General features: G+C 44.3%; 1 protein-coding gene and 1 non-coding gene across 3 annotated transcripts in view; both read left to right on the forward strand.

The window, feature by feature from the left end:
• The window catches only part of RTN1 (reticulon 1), a 187,830-nt gene that overhangs the window by 55,383 nt on the left and 112,977 nt on the right, over positions 1-19,470 (forward strand). The window lies entirely within an intron of this gene.
• Positions 464-567, forward strand: LOC118759812 (small nucleolar RNA U13). Its single transcript, XR_004996405.2, has one exon. It is a non-coding gene; the product is annotated as a small nucleolar RNA U13 (small nucleolar RNA).

Genomic DNA, 19,470 nt, shown 5'->3' on the forward strand with positions numbered 1-19,470 from the left:
GTTCATAAACCACCATAACACACCTGGTCTGTTGTGAGGCACTATTCTAGAAACTGTGGTCATGCAGTGGCCAGTTTCGTAGCCCTAAGCTGGAGCTCACAGTCCAGTGGGTGAGAGAGCTGAGTAAGCTATAGATAGGAACAGGATAGTGGATGCAGCCAGTGAACGGTTCTTCTGGAGAACATTAGAAGGAGTACCTAATACCTTTCGCAGAGATTAGGCAAAGCTTCTTCTACGATAGAGGTGAAACCTGAACTGAATTTCAAAGAATGAGTAGGAGTTCACTAGGAGAGGAACAATTGTGGAGCAGGGAGGAGTCTAAGTAAAGCTACAGAATTGTGAGAAGCAAGCAGTGGTAATAGCTCCAAGTGAACAAGCCTGTACACTATTAGTTTGCCAAGAAGTAAGGGTAGTTCTTCTGGGAAATGGCATCACGGAAGGTCTTTAAGAATAGCAACAACTGATCCTTTTGTGGTTCATAAGTGTGATGATTGGGTTTGCACACGGCTGTGTGACATGTGCCTCCCTCCAACGTTGTTACGACATTGGCACATCACCCGCCTGACTCAAAAAAAAAAAAAAAAAAAAAAAGAATAGCAACAACTGAAAGATAAGAGCAGTGCTGTATTGCCATGCAGCATTGCTTGTAATACCAGAATGAATAGATCATGGGAGGCACAGAACCCAGCACCACCTACAGCATTTGGAAGCAGTTTTTGAGTCATATATATTATTGGGATTTTTACAGATTATTTCAATGATCATATTTATTATAAAGGCCATTGGTTGTCTTGCCTGTGTCCTCCAGAATTTCCATATTCCTGCAGAGAGCTCCTAGTCGGGGCTTGTGGTGGGAACACATTCAACAGCAAGAATTGCATGTACCTCCACCTAAACCTGTCAGCACAGGTGCCCGTGGCTGTGCATGGAACAGGTGGCAATACAAAGTCGGGCCCTTGAGCTTTAAGTGGACATCTGCATGGGAGGGTTGCTTTAGAACCTTCGTGGTACATAGAACGTCCTAGATTCTTGGGGACTTGGTCACCGTAAGCTGTGTAGATGAACTCTGATGATAACAAAAAAATGGCTTTTATGTGTAAGAAAAAGATCAGAAGCCTTGCTAGCATCTCCATGGCCTACAACACTCAAAATTAACGTAGTTACTTTGAAATGGTTCAAATTCTCTCATTAACAGACCTTGCAGAATGATTTTACCCAGTTGTTATGCTATTGGCTTGTGAATCTTAATGTCATTGAGAGGATTTGAGCTAATTCCAGCTTGTCCTATCAAAGATAAATTAGTCACAGAATATTGAAATTAGCCAGAGTTTGAACTTTAGCTGGTATGCACACAAACATACACACAATATGGAATTATTTTCATGTGGAACTTGGCAGATGGGATAGGGATTCTGCTAAGTTTGGGGTGGATATTAAATAGGTTTAGAAGAACAAATGAAAATGAGTTTAGATCATGAGTGATAGATGAGAGGCCACTTGGAACAGTAAGTAGAAGGATCCATGTGCAGAAACTGCTGGTTTTCCTCTGATGTACGCTCGTTTCTGTCCGTGGTAGAAGATTTTCTCAATGGGCACGTGGCTACCCGGACAAAAGCAACACAGCTCAGCTTCCTTCATAGCTAAGTATAGCCATACAACTGCCCTGTGGCCAGTAGAGTAGAACACAAGAACTGATGTGTGTTGCTTCTGAATTGTAGCTTTAACCGGCTGTTTCCTGGGCCCAGAGTGATGGTTCAGTGGCTAAATTCTCGCCTTGCATTTGCCAGGATCCCATATGGGCTCTAGTTCATGTTCTGTCTGCTCCACTTCCCATCCAACTCTTCTGCTTATGACCTGGAAATGCAGCAGAGAATGGCCAAAAGTCTAGGAACCCTGCATCCATGTGGGAGACCCGGAAGAAGCTCCTGACTCCTGGCTTCCAACAGGACCAGCTCCAGCCATCATGACTATCTGGGGAGGGAACCTCTCTGTCTCTAACTCCCTCTCTGTCTCTCTGCCATTCGTATAAATAAGTGCCTAAATAAATAAATACGTTGATAAACCTTAAAAGTTTAAAGCAGTAGGGAGTGGCAGCATCCTACTGGGCTGAAGCCAGTCAGCATCCCTGTGAGTGGAGGGAATTCAAAACCCAATTCAAAACGTCTGGCTGCTCCTCTGCGGACAATGTCCATTACGGGAGGCGGGCGAGTCTAGAAGCTCACTTGGCCTTACACTGCACGAGAGTGCAGTATGAACACTGAAGTATACTGCTGGGTGAGGTACAACAAAAACTGTTGATAAGTTGTGGTCAGCATCGTGTGTGTGTGTGTGTGTGTGTACATAACACAAGTGCATTTTAAAATTATTTCAGTAACCCTAAGGGTGCCTAAGGGAACGCGTGTCTGGATCGATTTTTGTTCCCGTTACCCTGTGTGTAGTCCCAAGAAGACAATAGATTCTTTTGTGAATTACTTGATCAAAGGCCCTGGGTCCATGGAATGAAACATGTTGATTAAATAACTACTCCTCCGCAAGACACACATGTACACACTCAGGACTTGGTCTTGGACTAGGTCTCCAAGGTTAGCAATTGGATATTTTTTCTGTCATTGTTGCTTTTGGCTTTGCCGTGGAGTGGAACCTAGTATTCAACACATTCATGGAGAATAGAATTACATGATAAATGTGCTTTGGTTTAACAATCTGAGACCCATGCATAGTGGCTTCATAACGTACGGTTTGTTGTGGGCTCTTTGGAGACCTGTCCTATTATAGATTTGAAAATGCTTTTTTGCAGAAAAATAAACTTGTACTTCCATTTTCCTGCAATTTCCTAAGCCCTCTTATACTAAGGAGTACAGCGTGGATTTAGAATTGATGCCTACCTTTGATCATTAGGACAATTGGGGACAGCAGCGGAGACCACGGGGCATGCCCTGAACCACCTGCCTGTGCCCAGTAGAGAGCTCTGCTTCTGCTATTCACTCAACAGGTTGAATAACCCTGGGTCATCAGCTGTGTGAGAAGGAACACAAAGGAAAGTGCTGTGTGCTGAGTTGAGCCTGCGTTTTAAGTTGGTTACCAGAGGCGGCTGTGTCAGTTCTGTCTGGCCATGGAATGACCGGTGTGTGGTCTTAGCTTTGCCTGCTTTCACTTACTCATCCCTGGGGCTGTTACCATTTACCTTGTGACCTATTAAAACACATCAAACTAAGTGTATCACGTGACTTTAGGGGACTTTCCTTTGTCTTATACTCTTGTCGTAGGCCTGTGAAGTAATAATGTAGACACAGAATGAAAAAAGAAGCTTTTGTGTTCATTCTAGGGCCCAAGAAGAAAACCACCTGTTTATTTATTTGTTTATTTATTTATTTATTTATTTATTTGAACAACAGAGTGACAAGCAAAGAACCAGAGTTCTCATCTACTGGTTCATTCCCCAAATGGCTGCAATAGCCAGGATGAGGCCGGAGCTGAGGCTGGAAGCCAGGAACTCAACCCAGGTCTCTGAGCTGGATGATACAGACTCAGTTGCTTGGGCCTGAGTCATCACTAGCTGTTTCCTAGGGTCTGCCTTAGCAGGAGTCAGGAACTGGCACTGGGGGTGTGGGATGCAGGTGTCGTAGCATCCACTCTGCTCAAATGTATCTTAGTTTTATTTGGAAGAGAGAGAAAGAGCATTCTATTTGCTGGTTCACTTCCAAATGACCGTAAAAGCCAGCACTGGGACTTGCTGAAGCCAGGAGCCTGGAACTCCATCCAGCTCCCCTATGTGGGTAGCAGGAATCCAGGTGCTTAAGCTATCTTCTGCTGCCTCCCAGTATGCGCAAAGCAGGAACCCAATCTGCTATGGGGGTGGCAGGAACCCAACAATTTGAGCCATTACCACTGTATCACAGAGAATGCGTTAACCAGAATCAGGAATCGGTACTGTGATGTGGGACACTGCTGTCTGATAGCTTACCCCTTGGGTCAAATGCTGCCCCACCTTGGGTCTGTCTGAATGAAGCTTGCTTGACATTGCCAATACCGATGGCCCAGGGTAAATGAGCTGCTACATGCCCCAATGAATGCAGGATCTTTCTCAACAGTGTACATGGGAGAGCCACAGCCAGCCCTTCTAGCCTATCTCTTCCTACAGTCTCAGCTGTACATAGTCCTGAAAAGAGCCCCAAGTTCTCAACCCTCAGGCTGCAAATAAAAGATGAGGAGATTTCAGACAATTTGAGGGAGGCCAAGTGGCAGTTATGTGGTCTGGATGGAGCTGCAGACTTGACAATGAGAAAAAAAAATGTCACACGGAGGTGGTATGGGAGCAAAATAAAATAAAATAAACGACAGAGGAGAATAAAATGCCAAGAAGAGACAATAAATCAATTCAGAAGAAAAAGCAAGCTGCAAGATGGAAGTATTTTTAGGGCACTTCCAAAGTTCTTGAAAATGGAATTACAAATAAGTTTACTCTGACACGAAAGTTTGAAATCTGTGCATACAAGAGATCTTTAAGATGTTCACATAAAACATTATAAAAAATATGCATAAAATTTGGGGCTGACATGTTGGCTCAACTGCCCATCTCTCTCTCTGAGTGTTGACACCCCATTTAGGCACCAGTTCATGTCCTGGCTGCTCCATCTTCCATCCAGTTCCCTGCTGGTGACCTGGGAAAACAGTGGAGGATGGCAGCAGTGGTGGATGACCCAAAGTCTTGGGACCCTGCACCCATGTGGAAGGCCCAAAGAAGCTCCTGGCTGTGGATCAGCTGAACTCCAGCTGTTGTGGCCATTTGGGGAGTGAACCAGTGGATGGAAGATTTTTCTCTCTGTCTCTCCTCTCTGTAAGTCTAATCTGCCTTTCCAATAAAAATAAAGAAATCTTTAAAAAATTATAAAAGAAAAAATGCACAGAATCTTTAAGCTTTTTGTGCCAAATAAATTTATCCTTCAATTCTATTTCCATTGGCTTTTTGAAGTTCCCTCATGTATTACCTCAGTGGTTTCTTTCTCTTATAAAGAATTTTGAAAGATGAAAAATAAAAGCTAGATTTGGAGAATGATAAAAAAGGGACACGTCATGGCTGAGACCAGGAGACGTACGGAGTTATCCAAATGGTAAATACGTACAAAATAGCAACACCATGACAGAGCTGGAAATGGCATGTGAATAGATAAGGAAAAAGTAGCAAGTTTAATACTAGAGGACAATATACAGACGCTTCAAAAATATTGTAAAAAAAAAAGTGCAACTTTATTTAACTGCAAAAATATTTGAAACCATGGGGCCAGTCTTGTGGGGCCAGTCTTATGTCTCTACTTACAACGACCATATCTCCTATGAAAGTGCTGGTCTCAGCCCTGGATGCTCCACTTTTGATCCAGCTTCCTGCTAATACACCTAGGGAAGCAGGGGAAGATGCTACAAATCTGTGGGCAGCTGTCACCCATGAGGGGGACCATGATGGAATTTTAGGTTCCTGGCTTTGCCTTCTGACCATAGAGACTGAACAGATGAATGCAATATCTCTGTTGTTTTGTTTTTTTGTGTGATTCTGTCTTTGAATGAATGAATAAAATTTGAAGACTTGCTTTGGAAAGCTATGGAATTTATTAAATGCATTTACATAAAATTTTTCAAGCTCCCTCCACTCTTTCTGAATTTGTTCTTTTGCAGCTTGCTTTATTTTTAAAACAGCACGTTTAGGCTTTTTTGGCATTGATAGCAATTTTCTTTATCATTAAGTTGAATATATAAATAAGAAATATAACGAAGAGTTTTATGTTAATTTTAGCTTATTCCTGAATAGGGAATCTTTCTTAAGTAGAAATGATAGTTTTCCCTAAATAAATCTCTAAATAAATACAAACTAGATATTAAAATGTCTTTTTTAAATTGACAAACTCATCAGGTTCATATGACAAAATAAACTTCTAAGCATAGGCAGATTGTAAGACCACGGTAATCACTCAATATATGAGACTGAATTATGAAAATACAATGAATGAAATTCTTAGAGCTAGAAAAGAAGTAAATCAATGGAAAAGAATGATGATTCTTATCAGCCCAAATTCCTGTAACAGCATTAAATGGTGGAGAATTTCACGGGCCCAGCGCTGTGGCTTTAGCTCAAGTTATCACCTTGAATGCGCCCAGGATCCCATATGGGCACCGTTTCTAATCCCAACAGCCCTGCTTCCCATCCACCTCCCAGCTTGTGGCCTGGAAAAGCAGTTGAGGACGACCCAAAGACTTGGGATCTTGCACCTGCATGGGAGACTTGGAGGAGGTTCTTGGCTCCTGGCTTCAGATCGGCACAGCACTGCCCGTTGTGGTCACTTGGGGAGTGAATCATTGGTCAGAAGATCTTTGTCTCTCCTCTCTGTATATCTGACTTTGCAAGAAAAATAAATAAATCTTGGTCAGTTTATTTACTAACAAAAAACCAAATTGTTCAAAAATTAGAAGCCCAAACAAGAATATGAACACGAATTTCATATGAAAATCAATACAAATAAAACTAGCCTGGAAATAAAGAAATGCAATGATGATCTCATTTGTAGCTAAAGAAATACCAGATACAATGAGATACTGCTGTTTGCACATCTCAAGACAACACCTTCAGTGTTTTCTCATTCTTGGTGTTGGCCAAGGGAATCAGAAAGTGAAAGGAGGAAAATTGGTGCATTTATCCTTTTTTTAAAAAAAAAATATTTATTTGAGGTGAGAGGGAGGGAAAGAAATAGGGAGAGAAGGAAGCAGAGCGAGATGTTGGGGAAGAGAGACAGAGAGCATTTTCCAGCTACTGGTTTACTTTCCAAATATAGGCAACAGCTGGGTCTGGATCAGGAGCTAGGAACTCCATCTTGGTCTCCGAAGATTGGCAAGGTCCATGCTGGCAGGCCAGAGATGCAAAGGGCAGTGCTTGGGCCTGTATGTCTACCCGAATACCAGTGGTCACTGCTGCCTGCCCAGAAGCGCATGTGCTGACCAGCACTGGGCCCTCACAGCTGTGGTATCACTGCCCATGTGCACGTGGGAGCCTTGTGCTGTGTTTCTAGCTGCTTGGCAGGAGAGTGGACTGAGAATTTTAAAGGTGACAGGGCCTGGCTCATGCAGGACCTGGCACCTGTATGATTCCAGGTGAGGTTTGGAACCCTGGTGGGATGAATCCAACTACAGCTGGATGTTGTGACAGCTGTGTTCCTGTATCCATGACACTTTCCTAGGATAACTCAGCTCTGTGGTGCATCAAACAGGTTCTCTGCATGGTATGTGTAGATAATAGTTTGGTTGTTCCCCTAAAGGACCTGTGCTCAAGGTTCAGTCTCGCACATGATGCTACTGGGAGATGGTGGAATCGTTGGGAGGAGGGCCTAATGGGAGGTTCTTAGGTCACTGGATGGTAGTTCCTGTGTGACCCCTTGAGTTCTTAAAGCAGGGATGTTATGCATGCCCAGGTCTGACCCATCCTCTGCTTGGCTCACCAAGTGATCCTTCCTTTTGCTTGTGCTCTTCCACTGCCGTCTGCTACCTGCATTAGGTGATGCTGAACAACACCCCACACTGGAGGCATTGCTGTAGAACCCCCAGCCTGGGTCTACTTGCCCAACATGTAGAAAGCAAATTATTGACATCTCAGTGGTGGTGATGAGGGTGGTGGAAGAAAGAAGGTATTTATTGTAAATTTCAGATCAGGAAGCTGTACAGCTATTGCTTAATTCTGGGATGTCTTGAGGAGTTAAGTGTACAGGCTCTTACAGGTTGAAATTGGGGCCTGATAAGTTCAAGTGCAAGTTCCTGGTTGGTCACTCAGTGTGTGCTCTTCCTTTGGTTGATCGGTGATGGCCACGTGGGCTCCAGGTGGTCAGGGGGTTAAGTGAAGGTGGCAGTTACATTCCGCCCAGACCTGGAATCCCCTGCTCAAACTGGACCAGGGCAACACTGGCTGTCAAGGTTCTTATCTATTGGAGGAGCAAATGAGTCCTTGAGTCTAATTTAGGGCCTTGTAAGGCCAGCTGGATTATTCCCTTAAGGCAGTGAATTCCTTTTGATAAAGAACAAAGACATGTGGGGCTAAGGGAGCCAGACAAGAGGCTGGGTCTTGCTTTTACATTATGGGGGGCTTGATTTCACAGTGGCCACACTCATGGAGACCACCCAGGCTTGGAGTTGAGTCTCCTGTTTCCTTCTTGAGTAGCTTCTCTCCAGATTTGTTTTTGTAGTGATGAAGCTAAAACACTTTGGCCATGGAAACCATCACTTCCGGCTTGCTCCTGAGGGTCTTAAGGTGTTTCAGACTCCAAGTACTCACTCCAATGGTCCTTGGGGAGCACAGCTCCTTCATCCAGCTGAACTGGATGTTCCGTCCTCTTCAATAATGCATCGGCAGTTTCTTAAGTACTTCTCTGGTCCTTGGCTCCTTTTCCAAAGTAATTGCTGATTGTTCAATCTTCTAATGATCTGGATAATTTCCAGCAATCTGGACATGTAGTTTTTGTATGACTCATTTTGTTGCAGTTCAGTCACTAAGAGCTACTCATTCTTACTGCAATGCACAGCTTTTGCAAGTTATTGCTTTCCCATGGGAAAAGCTACTTCCCTGCTCAGTAGTCAGAAGTTTATGCCCAAAGGTGGGGTCTTAGCCCATCTAGTCATTGAACTCTGTGCAGAAATTAAAGGGGATTTTACCCGACATTATGCATTGTTGGTGTCTGTCTTGCCCTCTCCTCCAAACCCCCTCACACTCTAATCTGTAACTCTTCCTGCCTTTTCCTCTTTAAATTCTTTTCCCGAATCCATCTATGGTGTTAGTAGTAATGATGATGTATGAGTGCTCACGAGCCAAGCATTGTTTTAGCTACTTGTATTCAGTGTTATTTTACTTCCTCCTTCTGCTATGAGGAACATGAGGGGTCATTGCCATGGCTGAGTGCTGTCAGGTGGCTCCAGTCACTGCATCTTGCAGATGAATAAAGATTCTAAAGACTTACCCCCAAAGCCACGGAGGGAAAGTAAACTGTATCTTGAATGGAGACCAGCCCTGTGCGACTGCCAAGCACCTGCCCTTTCCTCAGGCTTTAGTTTAGAAAAGGTTTAGTGCTTTTCTTCCTGTACTGTCTGTTGTCCTCGCGGGGCTCATGACTTCTGTGGGCTCCTCCACTTCTGGGCGGTGGGGAGAGAACTTTTTTTTTTTCTCTCTTTTTTTTTATCTGATTGAAAGGAAGAATCATCATATCTCTGTGGCATGGAAAGAAAAAGCAGAAAAAATATATTTGGTAAGACAGGACAGGGTAGCCTGCTTGGTTCCTGAGGTTCCTGAGGTTGTTTCCTGGGGTTTCAACCAGAACAGCTTCCGGAGTGGAGGCCGCCTGGATTGTGACCTGGGAAGTACTTAGGGTTGGGGAGCAGTCTGGGGGGGTCTGGGAGCACCCTGACTTATGAGTGCAGAGTGGAGGTGCCAGGTTTTGGCACCAACAGAACATGTGCTGGATTAAGTCTGGGACACCCAGCCCCTTGGAGAATGTAATTCCAGCTTTGGGAGCCACCTTCCAAAGTCCATGGAAGATGTATATCATGAAAAACCTGCATGGGTTTGAATTTTTTCATCGAAACAAACTTACCCTTTGATTGTTTCTTTTTTTTCCTTCACCAATATAAACATTTATTTGTATTTTATTGATTTCAAAATCAGAGTCCGGCAGAGATCTTCCCTCTACTGTCTCAGTCGTAGAAGGGCAGTAGATGGTCCCAGTAGATGACAGGGACATAACTTCCTTGCCACCACCCTTTGCCTTCTGGAGTGTGTACCAATAAGAAGCTAGACTGGTGAGTGTAGCACAACCCTGAACCCAGGAGTTCTGATTTGGGATTCATACACTCCTACTGGGGGCTTTAACCAATGCACCAAAGCCTGTCCCCAATGATCTTGAAACACCTGCACATGACTTTAAGCAAATTCCTTGACTTTTTCTTTCTGCTTCTTTGTCTGAATAATGGAAATCACAGTAGTTCTAGCCTGGAAGGTTTGGTGGGAATCAAATAGCAAAACATACAAAAGCTTCTTCCAATAAAAACGTTTGTTATTTTATATGCAAGCCATATTAGCTCTGAGAGAAATGTGAATTTGCTTAAATAAATCAGAAGGGAAAGAAACAAACTTGTTGAGACAGAGGTGCATATCAGATGACAAGATTGATCTTGGCAGTCTATTCTGGAGAGTTTCACTTCTGGGTTCTCACAATGTTCTTCCATCATGAGGCACTAAAATTAACTCACATGATGCAAAATGAGGAGAAAAAAGGGAAACCAGAGATGCAGGGAAAGAGCTGAGCATGGATAAGATGAGCAGAAATGACTGGGAAACACTTGTTTTGTATTTGTGAATGGAGCAGGTGTCCCATGCAATAGCTATAGCATTGATGTTAGTGAGGACGACCCCACTGAAGGGCCCGGAAGCCAAGCGTTCCTGTTTGGTTTCCCTGCAGGTCCTTCTGGGTGGAGGTGTTCCTGCAGGGCCCAGACAATGTCTTGCCCTCTGGGGCAGCCTTGCTCTATTGTAGGATGAACTTGGAGCCAGCTGGAAAAAAGGACAGGAAGATACCAAAACAAAACAAAACAAAACAACCTCAAAAAGGTCACGGAAAATACAGTTGAAATATGTTTATTTTGGTATCGAAAATTTTGAGATTCATGAGCGCAAGGGATGTTGAGAAATTTCATTGGAAGTTGAATATTGTGAGAGAACTGCATGAATTTCAACTTTTTGGCACCAAAATGAACCTGTGTTTCAATTCCATTGCTCTGAATTTTTGGAAGGACACTCATACACCTGATGGTATCAAGGGGTTCAGGAAGCTCGTCTGTTACTAAAATGTAGCACTTTCAATGATAGAACCATGTGCCGTATCGATTATCTGCCCTACAGTAACAGGTGCTGTGTCGGTTAGAGAAGCAGAGTGTTGCTCATGGCTCAGAACCAACTAACTGGAGCAGCGAATCTGACTTTTCCTATGTCACAGGCCGAGAATAAGATACATCTCCAATGACTTTTCAGTTTGAAAAAGAAACAAGGCGGGCCCGGCACCGTGGCCTAGCGGATAAAGTCCTTGCCTTGAAAGCCCCGGGATCCCATATGGGCGCCGGCTCTAATCCCGGCAGCTCCACTTCCCATCCAGCTCCCTGCTTGTGGCCTGGGAAAGCAGTCAAGGACGGCCCAATGCATTGGGACCCTGCACCCGCGTGGGAGACCCGGAAGAGGTTCCTGTTTCCTGGCATCGGATTGGCGCGCACCGGCCCGTTGCGGCTCACTTGGGGAGTGAAACACTGGATGGAAGATCTTCCTCTCTCTGTCTCTCCTCCTCTCTGTATATCTGGCTGTAATAAAATGAATAAATCTTAAAAAAAAAAAAAAAGAAAGAAAAGAAAAGAAACAAGGCTCATTTGCCTTCCCCAAAACTCTACCGGTGTTCTCACAAGGTGAGAATATTAGAACAGTGTTTTCCCCCACGAATTCCAACAGTACACACAAGAAATTTCTACAGATTTGACCACAAACTAAAACTTTTGTACTGGGACCAGTGTTGTGATGTAGTGAGTTAAGCTACCTCTGCAACACCAGCATCTCATGTGGGTGTTGGTTCAAGTCCTGGCTGCTCCAGTTCCCCACTGACAGCCTGAGAAAGCAGTGAAAGATAGCTCAGGTCCTTGGGCACCTGTGCCCACGTGGGAGACCTGAGGGAAACTCCAGGCTCCTGGCTTCGAACCGATCGGTCTCTAGCTGTTGCAGCTGTGTGGGGAGTGAACCAGCAGATTGTCTCTGCCCCCACCCCCTAGAGCTGCCTTTCAAACACATGATTAAAACATTATATAAAATGATCTTTCGATTCTATGTTCTAGACACGTTGTGAAGCACACTTGTATTTGAAGTGTGCCTTGCGGTTAGCACAAGATAGGGGATCATGGCAGGGTCCCCGTGCCTTCCGCAGGGTAACCATTCAGCACAGAGACTTTGCTGTGACTGCTCTGCCCCGAAGCAGCATGGAAAATACTTGTTCTTCTTAAGAACAAGAGGGAAGTAGGAAGTTGAACTAGGAAGGCAAAGATTTACAGCGTTGCCATATTGCGTAACCACTGCTTCATGGGGCAGTGAAGCAATCACCTGTAAAGGCGTTGATGAAGTGCCTTCCTGTCCTTGCAGGAATGGAGCAGTGGGGACTCAGGGCTCAGACTAGGAAAACAAACCATTACAGTCCCCAAGAAAATCGTTATCAAGCACTCCTCAGCTTCATCCATTTGGTTACATTTAGACTCTTTATTGGCTCTTAATAATTAATTTAGCTAAGAGACTTGGGATGAAAAGCTGACTTCACTTCTTTCCATTCCTGCAAGCTGCGGGCAGAGAAGTTTTATTACTGCTATTTTACAATGCTTACAGGCTTTGAAACCCAGGGGAGAAGTGCACCATCTAAACTGAGAGCAAGTTATTGAAGCCTTTGAAATTTACATTCTTGCTCACAGTTATGTTTCCAGGTAAAGGAAAAAGCTAAAGAACAGATCATCAAAATCCAAGGCCGCTTTTTCCTTTGCTGGACAGCGATTCTGTTGAGTACATTTTCTGTGTGGCTGTCGTGAGGTCAGTGCCTTTAGGACCTGCTTTCCTTGTAGTCTTTCATCATCCATCTTGATCAATCCGGCTGCTGTAGCAAAGCACCAGAGAGTAGGTGGCTTATGTATTGCGGAAATCGACTTCTTAGCATTCCGGAGGCCTGAAATTCCTTGGTCAAGTTAAATGTGCTGCCTGGGGAAGGCCCATTTCCTGGTTCATACGTGGTACCTTTTCTCCTATGTCCTGACAGGGTGGAAGGGACTAGCAAACTGCTCCCAGGGTTTCTTACGTAAGCGACTCATCACCTTGAGGAAGGCAGCCTGGAGTCCGCTCAAGGCCCTGCCTCCTAATGGAACCATCCAGAGATGGTGGCGTCAATATATGAGTTGAAGTGGACACAAACATTTGGATTATAATATCATATCTTCATAAAATGTTGCTCTTTCATTCCAGGTACACCACAAAATCTGTTCTTTGATTTTATAAGTAATTTTATTTAACCCGTTCACTCAAATATTTGTAAACTTTTAATGAAGTCACATTTCCAAGAAACTCAGTGTACGCTTTCATTTATACTTGCATATATCTATATACACATATATGTATATATTGCTCTTACAATGTGACAACATCTCAATGACAAATAGTAGTAAGAATATGGGAAGGAGAGTACTTGAAAACCTTGATATTTGAAAGGAAATAATTTGGAAGGAAATAATAACGAGTTGATTTTTTTTAAAAAAGATGTATGTATTTATTTCGAAGGCAGAGAGTCACAGACAAAGAATGAAAGATAAGGATCTTCCATATGCTGGTTCACTTCCCAAATGGCCACAACAAGCAGGGTTGGGCCAGGCCAAAGTCAGGAGGCAAGAAGTTCTTCCAGGTCTCTCACATGGGTGTAGTGGCCCAGGAACCTGGGCCATCCTCCACAGTTTTCCCAGGTGCATTAACAGGAAACTGGGTTGGAGGCAGAGTAGACGAGACTCAAACTGGTACCCATATGGGTTGGTGGCACTGCGGGCCAACCCTTAATGTGCTGCTCCATTGCGTAGGTCCTGAGAATTGAATATTTTGTAATCATTAAAAAGGCAAGGGTGTGAGTCATGTCCAGAACGTCGGGCTGGATTTGACAATAACATTGAATGGAGGAAGCAGAAACGTGAGGCTAGTATTGTGGTACAGTATGTTAATTCCCTGCTTGCAAGCCTGCATCCCATTCAAGCACCAGTTCCAATCCTGGCTGCTCTGTATCTGATTCTGATGGTAAGCCTGGAAAGCAGGAAGTGCTTGGTCCCTTGTTACCCATATGGGACACCGAGAGGAAGTTCCTGGCTGCTGGTTTAGGTCTGGCCCTGATAGGAGCAATGTGGTTATTTAGAGCAAACCAGCAGATGGAAAACCTCTCTCTCACTTTTGTTCTCTCTCTCTTCCTCCATCCCTGTGTAACTCTGCCTTTTAAATAAATAAAACTAATCTGAAAAAAAAAAAAGAAAAAAAAAGTTATTTAGAACAAATTAAAGCATAAGCATAAATTCCAATAACAGCAGGACTTGAAAAGTAGCAAGAACAGAAATAGTGGATGAATAACATTTTGGAGATTTTTTCCCTTCTATAAAAATATTCAAATCTACAATAGTTATTTAGAAGGTCCAGTCTGGTCTGTGGTCAGTGAGAAAGTGGAAAGGAGGTGGCTGAATGATAGGGAGGACAGTGATTAGAGTCTCCCAAAATTCTAGTGCCAGACACTTAATCCCCCAAATCAAAAGTTGATGGTGTGTGGACGTGGGGCCTGTGGAAGGTGATCAGGGTCAGATGAGGGTACAAAGGTAAGGCCCTTGTGATGGCATTAATGGCTTTCTGAGAACACTGAGACCTGAAGCCTGTTGTATGCAAATTGTATATCATAATTATTGCCTGAGTCCAGCTCCATCTGAGTTCGGAACTTGAGAAGGGTACATGGGTGAGGCATAAAGAGGGAAGAAATGGACCACTACGATTTCATGATCATAATGGACAATGCGTGAAAGTTGTCTGCTTTATTTATACAGAAATAGTCAAACTCTGGCTCAGAATTTTTACGTCATGGTCAAGTGGGTGTTTCCGAGGATAATTCTGCCGGTTTGTTTCACCTTAAAGCAGGATGTTATCCATCCTGACCCTGTGCTCAGGAAGTTCTGAATAGATGGTGCCTATCAATCAGTAACACATTCCTACTACAATCCTCATTCTACAACTTAATCTTGAATCAGTTAAGGGAGGAAATGCATCACAGAAAGAAGAGCCTAAAGATCAAAGAAAGAGGGAAAGAATAGATTCCCACTACACCTGGGGACAGAACACCCTTATTAGCATATGGTCAATGGGGGCAGAGACAGCAATAATAAAAGGAGCTTTGGCTAAAATGGTATCAGCAACATCAACTTCCAAGCTCACATTGGTAATAAACATTAACTCAACAGAGGCAGACAATGCCTAAATAGATTACAGAATTCTAAGCGGGATTGTCCAGTGTCTGTGCGAAGGGAGGTGGAGCTGCATTCAGGTGGTTGTAGAGACATCCGTAGGGCCCTGCCATGCAGCGGGAAATTCCTTGTGGCCCTGCCTGCAGTGGAACAATACTCTACACACCTTCATGTCTTCCACACTCACATCACGGACCCCAGCAAATTATAATTGTGCCAATTATAGAGTGCAGTTATTATTATATGCAGATTACCATATACACACAAGTATATTAATCTACAGTAATTAATATCATATACACATAGGCAAATTAGTGTAGAATAATAAAGCATCTCTCATGCAGGTGCCATGCCCTGGAGTGGCACCTGGGTATTGGTCCTGTGTTACCGAGGGGCATTATCAGAATTTGAGAGGCCTGCCTTGTACCTCCCCGTGGGGTGAGGGCACAGTGAATCCATATTTGTGGAACTAATGGTGTTGTGCCACCTCCTGTATTTATCTTGCTGTTTATGATAAAACTGGATTGACAGATGCGTTTGTGTTGTGACAGTTCTTAGTCTCCTCTGCCCTTCATTCTAAGAAGAAATCAGTGGGGCTGACCTTCCGTTGAGGAAAAGGGAAAGATGCAAAGAGCGTGAAGAACTGGCAGAGTGCTTGAGACCCAAGAACGTCACCTCCTGTGGCCTCTTTCCTCATGTAGGTGCCTTTGGATTTTGGACTTGTCCTTGCATTTGCTCCTGGAAGGTTGCTTCCTCCTGTTGGGTCTTTTCTCCTCTGGCTTCCTCTCAGTTTCATGACAAGTGGCTAGAACTCCAAGGTGATGTTCAGTTCTGCTGAGATTGGCCATTCATTTGGAGTTTTTTGCTTTATGGATATATTTATATATTAAGAAAGTTAGATTTTAGTACATGCATCCCGTTTTCTGACCTCAAGGTAAGCACTAAGCAAAGTGCCTCCTGTCAGCCTGAGATATGAAGCCTGGACTTTCAGGGCCTAGCATGATGGCTCAATGACTAGCTCTTCACCTTGTGTATGTCAGGATCCCACATGGGGGCTGGCTCATGCCCTGGCTGCTCCACTTCCCATCCAGCTGCATGCTTGTGGCCTGGGAAAGCAGTCGAGGACAGCCCAAAGCGTTGGAATCTTGCACCCATGTGGGAGACCCGGAAGAAGCTCCTGGCTCCTGGCTTTGGGTCAGCTCAGCTCTGGCATTGAGTGAATGGAAGATCTTTCTGTCTGTCTCTCCTTCTCACTGTGTATCTGCTTTTCCAATAAAAGTAGATCAATCTTTAACAAAAAGCCATGTTTTTTCATCTTTCCTGCCTCATATTCACACAGAGCTTATGCACAAATTGGTGAATAATGTAACAAGGCCAGAAAGTACAGGACATAGTGACCGAAAAATGTTCTGAGTTTGCTTCCAAAAATCCTGGGGAAAAAAACGGAAGTAAGTGACAAGTGTATGTGAAGCAAAGATGACTTGAAATCCATGCATACACGGTCTTCAAAAAGTTAATGTAAAATGATATCATGCAACCATCTATGCTTGGGAGCCAACTTTTTTGTTTTCCTTTTTATTTCTCTATTTCTTTCTTTACCAGAACACCAGGAAAAAAAAAAAAACCTTATCTTTTAATTCTACCTTCCAGGAGGTTTTGGAAGTACCTTTTACACATCGTAGAAGCTGAATGTGTCTGAGTTCAAACTCCTGCTCTGTTATTGATCAGTGATATAAGCTGCACTAAATCATGTAATATCTTTGCCGTAGTGGTCTCCTCTGAGATTTCACGGTAGAGATAAGAAGAGGAAGGAAGGCTTTGAGGTTAGTTATGAGTAATAATTAAAGAGCCCAGAAATGCATAGGCAATTTACAATGTGAGTGTGTATGCACAGGACCGGACCCCTTTCTCTAAGATGTCAGGCAAACTCCAGTAACCGGTAAGCAATGCTGGGAAGGGGAGCACCATCTGTCAGGAGGGATTGATTTTCCTTACCTGCCAGGCTTTTCCCATTGTCTATGGCCACTCAGAATGCTGGGAATCTTTGTCTCTTTTGCCGTCGATACCAGGAATGTAGATTTGGATCTTCTGGGTTCTGCTTTTCATCTCCCCATGACCCTACCCACAGCCATGGCCCCACCTACCAACGGTTCACAGATTGGCACACACATTTCTTTAGCTCTGTGGGCAGCTCCACTGATGGGTTTCCCAGGCTGCCCAAACTTCACGGATCACCTGTAGAATATACTTTCTGTCTTCCAAACACTTCTTTCTGCTCTCCACAGGAGACACTATTCCATGCAGGCTCATTTTAAAGAGTAGATAATAGAACTAACAGATAGGCTCATGTTAGCATCAGAAAATTGAATTTGATACATACAGTGGATCTCCATAAGACTTATGAGATTTGTGAAAAAGCTATGAAAAACAGGGCCCGGCGGCCGTGGCCTAGCGGCTAGAGTCCTTGCCTTGAAAGCCCCGGGATCCCATATGGGCGCCAGTTCTAGTCCTGGCAGCTCCACTTCCCATCCAGCTCCCTGCTTGTGACCTGGGAAGGCAGTTGAGGACGGCCCAATGCATTGAGACATTGCACCCGCGTGGGGGACCCGGGGGAGGTTCCTGGTTCCCGGCTTCGGATCGGCGTGCACCGGCCCATTGCGGTTCACTTGGGGAGTGAATCATCGGACGGAAGATCTTCTTCTCTGTCTCTCCTCCTCTCTGTATATCTGGCTGTAATAAAATGAATAAATCTTTAAAAAAAGTTATGAAAAACAATAATGCATGGATTTCAAAATTGCACCAAAATAGACTGTTTTTGCCTTGAATGTTTTGCAATGCCCCTGTGTTACCATCCACCCGATCAACTGTGCTCCAAGCTCAGGGATCACCCCAGAATCTTCCCTCGCTGTTGGATTTTACGCCCAATGTGTTTCCAGTGGAGCTGGTTTCTTTAATAACTAGTGTATCTGCTTTGATCTCCATGGCCAGTGCCCTGCCTGGTTCTGTACCTACAACCCTGGACCACCACCCTCACATCTCTCTCTATCACTATTCACTTCCAGATGACTTGGGTGAGATCTGGTCACATCATCCTTGTATGAGGCTCCTCACTGACTCCCGGGTCTAGCATAATGCCAAGGTTCTTACATGGTCTCTAACCTCCCAACCCTCACACAACCTTTCACCTTGATCCCTACTCCTGAGTTCTCTTTCTGGATCTCTTTCCCCGGTTTTCTGTGCCTTTGTACCCCTGGGCTTCCTCCCCCCCATGCCTTGAACCTTAATCCACTTTTCCTCACAATAATTAGGGAGGGAGAGGAAGATTTGCTTTTTTTTTTTTTTTTAAAGATTTTATTGTTATTGGAAAGCCGGATATACAGAGAGGAGGAGAGACAGAGAGGAAGATCTTCCATCCTATCTTTCACTCCCCAAGTGAGCCACAACGGGCCGATGCGCGCCAATCTGAAGCCGGGAACCAGGAACCTCTTCCGGGTCCCCCACGCGGGTGCAGGGTCCCAAAGGTTTGGGCCGTCCTCGACTGCTTTCCCAGGCCACAAGCAGGGAGCTGGAAGGGAAGTGGAGCTGCCGGGATTAGAACTGGCGCCCATATGGGATCCCGGGGCTTTCAAGGCGAGGACTTTAGCCGCTAGGCCACGGCCGCCGGGCCCGAAGATTGGCTTTTAGTTCATAGTTTTGGAGATGCAAAGACTAGGCGAGTCAGACATGTCATGGAGTTGGAGGATGGTAGAGAGGCAATTTTGTGGTCACCCAGGAAGGCAGGAGACAGAGGAGACACATATAACCAACTTCATGAGGACCACCTTTCAGTGTAGGCCCACCTGCCAGACACCATAATTAGATCGAGTCTCCATCAGCCATTAACATTAATCTGGTAATTGTTAACGTAAGACTCTAGAGCTTAAATGTCCACATGAATTTAGGTAGCTACACCCCAAGCCAAGCTTAACACCATGTTTCTGGTCTGTCTGGTAAATGCTGGTGAAGAGTTCAAGGTTAATGGCCTTTCTATAGCCTGCACATGCCCGCGGTGCTCTGGAAAGACATCCTAGATGGTGCAATATTTTGTGTGACTTACTTGTTTGCAAACCTCTTTTACTCAACTAGACTGGAATCTCTTGTAAAGACCATGGCTTATTTCCTTTTATTGCTACAGAGCACAGCATCCCATGAGCACTTAATAAATATAGGACGAATTCATAAGCAAGCATGCCTGCAGATTCTATCACTTGTTGTGAGTTGGACAAATCACGGAACCCCACACATACACTTCTCTTCCAAACATTGTTTTTAAAATGTTTTTGCACTAGATTGCCTGGGAATGGAAGGAAGCCATTTGTTCATTCGACCATGGCTTACTGTACCATGCTGAGTAGTAGTGCGTAG

Source organism: Ochotona princeps, chromosome 26, assembly GCF_030435755.1.
Source record: "Ochotona princeps isolate mOchPri1 chromosome 26, mOchPri1.hap1, whole genome shotgun sequence".
In the NCBI taxonomy this organism is placed as follows: Eukaryota; Metazoa; Chordata; class Mammalia; order Lagomorpha; family Ochotonidae; genus Ochotona; species Ochotona princeps.